A 9722-nucleotide genomic window follows, 5' to 3' on the forward strand; every position below is an offset into this window, starting at 1 on the left:
AGATCCAGGTTTTAGAACGGACTTGGGGACTGCGGAAGGTTCGCACTGTTTAACGTACGAGTTAGGCTCGCTGTGAGCCGAATGAATGTCAGTGCGCATTTGTTATACGCTTTGCACTGTGCTAACGGCTTTCTCACCTATTTCCTCTTGAATTAAGCAGAGTAAGATGAGTAAGGCAGAAACTCATAGAGGTTAAGTCAGGGCTTCTCACCCAAGGACCCTTCTCACCAGAGGAGTTTCCGGGTGCTTGGAGAAAAGATTTTGGTAGCTGGCTAGTCTGTCAAGCAAAAAACCGCACAGGACAGTGCGAAGCAGGCAAGAATAACTTTATTTATAGCTACCATGGTAAGAGAGAGAGAGCAGACCTCAACTCTGAGGAAGGCAGGGGATTGGTTGAATTTTATGTTCAGGGCAAGTGTAAAAGTACCAGTAAGCCCTCTGTTGAAAGGGGAGGGGAAAGAGAATGAAGTTGATAACTTGGAATAAGCTACTATCTGAAGTTGTCTTTCCGCCACCATCCCCAACTTTTTTCCTCCTACAGTCTGTTGTTTTTTTCTGCAGTCCCGTATCTAGAAGACTAGTTTCAAGGTAGTCAGATCAGGGAAGGAAACAGGTATGGTGCGGGAGGGACAAGACCAGTAGCTTGGTCAAGGGAAAAAAAATTGTCTTGGTCAAGTCATCGCTGCACAGTTTGTAACGTTTTTTTCCATATGGAAATCCAAAAGTCTCACAACCACTTGTCGATTCGCTTCATTAATTCCACACTGTTTTGAAATTGTACTTTTAGCATATAGTAAATTCCCATGTGTATATGGGGCTGTTTCTGGAGTCCGTCCAGTTGATCACTACTCCAGCAGCCATAGCCCCTATTTTAATTACTATAGTTTATAGCATTTTTTGTTGTCTTTAGAAGAAATAATCATTTTTTTCAGAATATTCTTGGCTGTTCTTAAATATTTTCTTTTCAATATGAACTTTAAAATCAGACTACCAGCATCATTTAAAAATCTTTTAAAAATCATTTTAAAATATTGTAATTGATTATATCTGCTGGGATTCTTTGATTACAAGCAATTGGAATAAAATTTGACAAATTTAAGCAAAGAAAGGAATTCATTAGAAGCATATCAGCAAGTTAATGCAATAAGGGAAAAACCATAACTAAGCTTAAAAGCAGAACAGATGTCAGGACTGTAAATGCTCAACAATCAGAGTGCTACCAATGAAATGAATGGGGACAAGCTGCACCAACCACACTGCACCAAAAACCAGTTAGGATCCAGGAGGCACTGAGAAATCCTAGGACCCTATGCCCCCTCTGCAACCATGGAGTACTGTCAGCCACACCCCTTTCTACATCAGATAGCATCTTGGAATCGAATAGAACAGGATGAAATGCTATGTACTTTCATCATAGTAATCAACTTTTTAAAAAATACCCATTTGAATACAGAAAATACATATTATGTCTGTTACGTACTACAGGAATCACTGTAATGCACCATGCATTCACATTCACATTCGTCTTACATGCCATGTCAATTTTAGACATCAATCTGAAATGCTCTTTCATTTTATCTTCTCTGTGTCCCTGCTGGACAAAAAGATACCCACATTTTGATTTGTTTGTTCTAATACTTAGAACAGATTTAGATTTGCAGAAAAAATATGAGAAAGTAGTATATAGATTTCCATATACCCCACATCCAGTTTCCTCTAATATCAACATTTCACATTGGTATGTTATATTTGGTACACTTAATGAGCCGATATTAATACATTATTATTAATTAAAGTCCATGCTTTATTTAAATTTCCTTAGTTCTGTCTAGTGTCCTTTTAACAGTCCAGGATACCATATACATTTAGTTGTCATGTCTTCTTAGGTTCCTCTTGATTGTGAGTTTCTCAGACTTTCCTTGTTTTTGATGACGTTGACAATTTTGAGGAGTACTAGTCAAGTATTTGGTAGAATGTCCCTCAACTGGAACTTTTCTGGTATTTTACTCATGATTAGACTGGGGTATTGGGTTTTGGGAGAAGGACCACATAGGTAAAGTGCCATTTTAATCACATCCTACCAAGGGTACATACTATCAACATGATTAGCACTAAGGTTGTTGATCTGGATAAGGTAGTGTTTGTCAGGTTTTTTCACTGTAAAGTTACTCTTTTTCTCCTCTTTTATATACTGTACTCTTTGGAAAGAAGTCACTTTGTTCAGCCCTCCATAGTGAGTAGGGATTTATGCTCCACCTTCTTGGGAGCAGAGTATCTACATAAATTATTTGGAATTCTTCTGCATATGTGCATACATGTGTTATGCATGTCTTTCCTTGCTCTCGCAGTTGAGAGAGCCTAGAAACTGACAGTCCAGTAGCAGTGAGCACACTTAGTGCCAAAATCTTGGAGATTTGTCTTTTCTGCCCCATTTATTTATATATTTAGTCATTTCTTTATATTGGTATGGACTCATGGATTTTATTTTATACTTGAAGTTATAATCCAATACCACCTTATTTATTTTGTTGCCTATATTGTTCCAGCTTTTGCCATTGGGTGCTCTTTCACTTGACTCTTGTGTCCCTTTGATGTGGCCCCATCTTTGTTGGTTTGTTTGCTCTTTGGTTTTGATTTTCTGAGAACTTCCTTATTTTCTAGCACTACAAGATGCTCCAGGCTCATCTTGTATATTTCCTGCTCCAGTCCCAGAATCAGCCGTTGCTCCAAGAAGTTCTGGTTCCTCATATTGGAGAATGGAATTAGAAGCCAAGACGTGGGCACTATATGTGTGCTCATAATGTCATTGTTTCTAGGTCCTATCAACTGACAGAGTAAGGATAGATACGTGTGTATACTAACATGTATATACACATATTTATAAATATTTCTATATGTAATCATCTGTATCTATTCCAACTCTAATCCATTATCACATAGATCATTCTATCATCCTCCCTTGCTTCTCTGGAGCCTCCCACAGCAAATAGTGAGGAACCTGAATCCCACCATCTGCCATCTGTTTCCTTAATTGTTCAATTCCAGTTCATTTATATAGCAGTGTCAGAATTGTTAACCCATGGCCCTGTGGGAAACTTTATCAACTAGAGGACAGTGCTTATGTACAGTTTCTTACAGACTTCACTCATTTCCAAAGTTTCTTAAGTGGGCACCTTTCCTCCCACTCCTTTTAGTGAGGTTGTTTCATATATTTTTAATAGTTAGATCCTTTTATCACATTTTGCATTCCATTCTGAGATCCACTAACCTCATCAATGTTTGTTGTTTTGTTTTGTTTTGTTTTTAATTTTTAATACATTAAGTTTCACTTTTGTGCTATATAGTTCTACGGTTTTTGACAAATGCATAACATCATGTACCCACCATTAGGGAATCACAGAGTATAGTTTCACTACCCTAAAATATCCCCTGTGTTTCAACTGTTCAATCCTCCCTCTCCCCCAAACCTAAGGTAATCACTGATCTTTTTATAGCATGCTATAGAATGTCAAACAGTTGGAATCATGTACCATGTAACCTTTACAGACTGGCTTCTTTTACCTGGTAATATTAATTTAAAATTCCTCCATGTTATTCCATGGCTTGATAGCACATTTCTTTTTATGCCATACAGAAACATCATTTGTTTTTATCAGTCTTTTCAAAATCACTTCTGAAGTTAGTTTATTGACCAAATACACTTAAGATTTAATATATACCTGGCACCATTCTAAATGCTTTATAAAAATTAACCCAAAAACCCTGTGTTACAGATTTTATTATTTAATTCCTATTTTTTAGATAAGAAACTGAGGCATGGTGGTGTTAAATAATTTGCCAAAGTTAACACAGCTGGTAGATGATAGCACCTAAGGATTTGAACTGAAATAGTGTTGCTCCCTTATGTATATCCTTAGCCACTATTCTACATTGCCATGTAGAAGAGAAACTACAGCCTGCAATGAGTCATTTCTTGTTTGTCAATGAGTAAAATGGTTTGGTAATGATTTTTACAAATAAAGCATTCATTACTTACAACATCTCAGTGGTCCATCATGTATAAGTCATTCCCCAAGAGTTTTTCTTTTTAATAAGTGCAGAAAAGTTATTAATCAATCTTAATCATGCCAAAACAGTTTCATATTACAAAATCCATGTGGCACATTTGCATGATAAAAAATAACATTATGAACCACAGAAAATTCCTATAAAACTTGATTGCTTAGGCTTAAATTAAAGTGATTAAACATTCTTTTATGTTTGTTCCATTTTTATATGGCCACCCTCAACAGATGATTATCTCTAATCAATGTTTCTCTAAGATAATTGCTAATACATATTCTAGTATCTGGCACTGGAAGGGGAAGGAGGGCTCAGTTATAAGGGGCAAAGTGAATCTTCTTTTCGTGTTATTCCTTTATTATTTTTCCTTAGTACCAGTTTTTTCGACAATGACATGTATCACAACAATTACAGCAGGAAAATGACCAGAAGTACTTTTTCCATTTTGAAAACAATATAGATGAAATGCTGCTTTCTTGTCACCAGAGAGCTCGTATTTTTTCTGAGTAAGATTTGACAGCTGCTGTCTATATCAAGCATAAATCTTAGAGATTTTTAAGTTTCATTTTCATTATTCAGAACTTTGGAAACAAGGTATATTATTGATATTTCTCATACATACCATGAACACAAGACTCAGTCTATAACTTCAAAGCTTAACTAAACAACAGTTCCTCAAATAAGTGTTCCCTTCCCTGCAGGGCTGGAATAATTGCTCCCATAGCACTTTTCTTGTCTTCTGCCCTATCACTGTATTTATTATGGTATAGGCTAAGCTGCTTTCACAAAGGGACCCAAAAATACAGTGGCTCAAATGAGACAAATAAATGCTGTGTTGCATTAATTTAATTAACAGCACAGCCTGAGGAAGGTGGTTAGAGATAGGGAGCCGCACTCCTCCAGCCTCTGGAGACACCAGTTCCTTTTCGTTTGGTTCTCTAGGGTATTGTCCTCATCCACAAGACCAAAGCTGGCCCCATACTACCACATCTGTAGGGCAGCGCATAGAAGGGGGAATGAGCACGTAGAAGATGTGATCCAGGTTTTTATAAGGATATGAACCAGTTCACCTTCCATTTGCTAGAACTTCAGTCTCATGGCCACAACTAGTTGCAGGAGAGTCTGGAAAACGTAGTTTCTAGCTGAGCAAACATTTGCTCAGATAAAACTCAAGACTTTCTACAAATAAATGTAGAAGGTAGAATAGATATTGGGGGATATATTAGATTCCTGTCGCTGCCATAACAAATTACCACGAACTGGGTTGCTTAAAACAACAGAAATTTCTGTAGATGTTGTGTTTCACAGTGGGGAAATAGCTGAAATTGTGGAACTGTGACCCATGGCATTCTTTGAGATTTGCTCTCTAGCTGCTTGTTGAATCATACTTTGAAAGTTATCACTGTTGCATGTATACGTTAGATTTCACAATGAAAAAATGTATTTAAAAAAAACAGAAATTTATTCTCTAATAGTTTCTGGAGGCTAGAAGTCCAAAATCAAGGTGTTGAAGGGCCATGCTCCTTCTAAAGCCTCCAGGGAAGAATCTTTCCTTGCTTCTTCCGGCTTCGGGTGGTCCCAGGCATTCCGAGCTTATGGCGGCATAACTTCGAGCTCTGCCTCCATCTTCACACAGCTGTCTTCCCTCTGTATCTGTCTCCATGTGTCTGTGTGTCTGTGTCCAAATTCTGCTCCTCTTAATACCAGTCATATTGGATTAGGGGCCACCCTAATCTAGTATGATCTCATCCTCACTAATTTCATCTTCCAAGATCCTTTTTCCAAATAAGATCTAGCTCACAGGTACCTGGGGTTAGGATTTCACCATATCTTTTTGGGGGCTGCAATTCAACCCACAGAAGGGAATAATTAGCAGTCCCTGTCATGGACACTTGACACATCATTATTTTTATGTATAGCTCCCCTCCTGGATACAGAGGCCCCACATAGTGGGGCTCATGCGATGCTTACCTTTTATCTCCAGTGCCTAACACACTGCCCGGCACACAGTAGCTGTTCAATAAATTTTTTCTTAACTGAATACAGATTTGTTTAATCTTTCAATACAGGAACACTCCTTTTTCTCATTTTCAAAGAATTACTTTCACCAGTCAGGCTTCCCAGACTAACATTCCTGCAAGACATTCAGTTCCACTCCTTTCTAGGTTCTGAGAATACCCAGATGACTTACTAAAACATAATTATTGCAAGAATTTACATTTTCATGGAGGAAACTAGCACTTGGGTATCCACTAGCCACATGTAGCTATTTAAATTTAAATAAATATAAATTAAATAAAGTTTAAAATTCAGGTTCTCAGTCATACTCATCAGGTTTCAATTTCTCAATAGCCACATGTGGCTGGTGGCTACTGTATTGAACAGCACAGATAAAAGACATTTCCATCATCACAGAAAGTCCCTATTAGACAATGCTGTTTAAGCATTTTTGTTAGTCTTCAGATACATTTCTTTGGTTATAGTGGTTAATTTGTATGTGTTGATGCAATGTTTAATTTCTCCACCATCAACTCAGCAGGAAATACCTAGAGGATAATTTAAATGGAACCCTGATAATGTGGCTATTTGAGATGGAAAGAATTTTAAACTGGTCCATCCCTATAATTTCAAAAAGAAGCTGAGGTCCAAAGAGATGAGCTCCCTTACCCCAGATTATGCCCAGAATTTCTTGGCTTTTCCTCTTCACTTCTCCACATCAGAATAAAATATAACGTGGCAGGAAAATATACAAGACCGCTACCAATGGACAGACTGAGTTCATTAATAAATTCAACATTTACTAAGAACCTGTGTACCAAATGCTGCGCTAGGCTCTGGGGCTGTGAGGGTCCCCTCGCTCACTGAGCTTATATTCTAGTGAAAAGAAATCTTCTTCACCTTTCTATAACCAGTTACCTATATCTAGAAACTCTAAAAATATGTTATCTCCAACCCATTAGAAACCAATAGAACATTCCCTTTCCTTATTCTGCAAACATTTTGTGCATCATGTTGGGTGCCTTGACTCAAGAGAAATAAACTGAAAGAAGAGCAGTGATTCTTGAGCCCCAAATTAATTCACCTTTTTTGTTCTCTGTACAATGGGCAGAAGTTTAAGGATGGAATGCAGTGCATGCACACATGGATAGAGGGGGGGAAAGAACAGAGGACTGAGATCTTTCTTTTCTTCTCACCTAGGCAATAAATAAATGTATTTACTGTTTATTATTTTATTTTACTCATTTTTATTTAATTTTATTTTTAATCTTATGTTATTTTACTTCCTTATTTACAAGGCAAATTTTTACATTTTGTTTTTATTATATTGCTGCCTTTGTGTGTAATAGTAAAAGCAGTTATATCTAAAATAGAAAGATAAGCCTGAAATGTTATTTTCTAAGAAATAGTGTGGTTTGTGGGCTTCCAAGTAAAAGCAGGATGATATTTTAATTTTGCCTCAGTTATCTTGTTTTGGAGACTTTTCAATCTTCCTCTGATTCTTCAGAGAAGACTATCAAGGAAATTTATAGATTTGTGACTTTATGGCAATAAAATTCCAAAATGCCTACTCTTCTTTTTTCCCCTCCTTGTACAAGACACTGAATGATTGAATTTAAACAATCTTTAAACTCATTTATTCAATAAACATTTATCAAACATAGAATATGTTTCAGGTACAATATAAAGGCTGAGTCGACAAAGATGAAAGGCATTGGCCCTGCCTGAAAAGTTAGAGTCTAGTATGGACGGCAGACAAGTAAACCTCATGATTTTCTCTATCAAAGCCACCATTTGCCTTGAAATTCATTCAACAAACATTTATTTATGGTAGGCACTGTTTTAGGCACCAGAACCAAAATAGACAAAAATCCCTGCCCTGATAGAACTAATTTTCTGGTGGGGAAAACAAGCCATAAATGAATGAATAAATCCTTATAAAAGGATACTATGCAGCTGTAAAAAGGAATTAGGAAGAGCTATATAACTTGCTATGGGGTGAATTCCAGGATGTATTATTTGTATAGTAGAATTCTCAATCTGATAGTTTCCTCATAGTGTCACTTGTTTCTTCAACTCCCAAGTTTCCAATAAACTAGTTAGATCTAGAGGCTTGATTAACTTCATGTGTTTTCTTCCTTGGCAAAATTATAAGTCTCTGCATCAAGAGGCTGAACATTACGAGTACTTAATTCATTTGGCCCAAGTAAATGAGCAAAGAAGGGTTGAGATAAGCCACTTCCCTCTCCTTTCTGCCTTCTTAACTCAATGACATCTGGAACATCATGCATATCCAAGGGGAGAGGTCTGGTAGGTATCTGGATTTATGGCTCTTGGGTAAGAATTTGCAAGAAGCCATATCCTTTGCATGTCTCTAAGTTCTGAACTCTTATCTTTTAAATTCCAGAGTCAGTTACAACCAAAAAGAAGTGACTGCCTCTTTGAGATTGTCTAATTTGATTCCTTTTGTTAGGGAGGCTTCACACTGCTTATTTGGCATATTTCAGTTCAGGATAACCCACCAAAGCAGGCTTGATTGGAGGGGCAGCTGCATCTGCTTACCTGGTACCAAAGCCCCCAAGACAGCAGGCCACGAAGCATTTTCTACCAACTTTGGTAGCATTTACATAGCAACCTTGCATCTCTATCAATCAGAAGATGTTTTAGTTTCCTGGCTACTAAAACAAAGACCATACAATGGGTTGGCTTAACAGTAATTTATTGGCTCACTGTGTCAGAAGCTAAAAGGCTTGCCTCTTCCTTAGTATCTTTTAGCTAGCTGGCACTTTCTGGGGTTCCTTGGCTTTTCTATCATATGACAACACACTTGGTGGAATCTTCTCTTTTCTCTTCCCAGTTCCATTGACTTCTAGCTTCTGGCTGCTCCCCATAGCTTCTCTTTCTGTGTACAATGTCCTCTGCTTATAAGGACTTCAGCCATATTGGATTAACACATCTTAACTAATAACATCTTCAAAGGTCCTATTTACAAAAGAGTTCACACCACAGGACCAGGGGTTAGAACCCGAACATGCCTTTTGTGGAGGGCATGATATAATCCCCAGCAGACGGACTTTGAAAGGTCATTTTATCATTGAGAAAGAAGCACCACAGGAAATGGACACCTCAAGAAACTAAATCCCAGATCTTGTTATATCTTCCTTTGCCTTCCCTGTCCATTACCACATCATGAAAATGTAGAGAAGAGACCATGCCAACATGGCTACAGCTAAGATTAGAGTAGCCACTTGCATCTGCATCCACCTCACAGGGTCTGTCCAGACTTGGTGAGACCAGATCCTAACATTGCTTGGCTGGTTTCTTACTAAAGACAGCCAAGGCTCAAGGAACAATGAGATATTTAAACCTTGTCTTCCAGTCATAGAAGGTGCATGGCTGCTATCTTTTCACCACCCCTCTGACCAGATCTCCTACCTCCCCACCTCCTATTCACTGTGCCTTAGTCACACTGGTTTCCTTTCTGCTCTCATTCCCAACTAAGACCTTTGCACTAAGAGTTCCCTTTCCCTGGAACTTTTGCATGATTGGCAACTCTTTGTCATTCGTATGTCAGATCAAATGTCTCTTCCTTGAGGAAGCTGTCCCTGACCATGCAATCTAATTTCCCTACCCCAACACTACTCCCCAATTACTCTATCATA

This window comes from Choloepus didactylus, chromosome 6, assembly GCF_015220235.1.
Source record: "Choloepus didactylus isolate mChoDid1 chromosome 6, mChoDid1.pri, whole genome shotgun sequence".
NCBI lineage: Eukaryota > Metazoa > Chordata > Mammalia > Pilosa > Megalonychidae > Choloepus > Choloepus didactylus.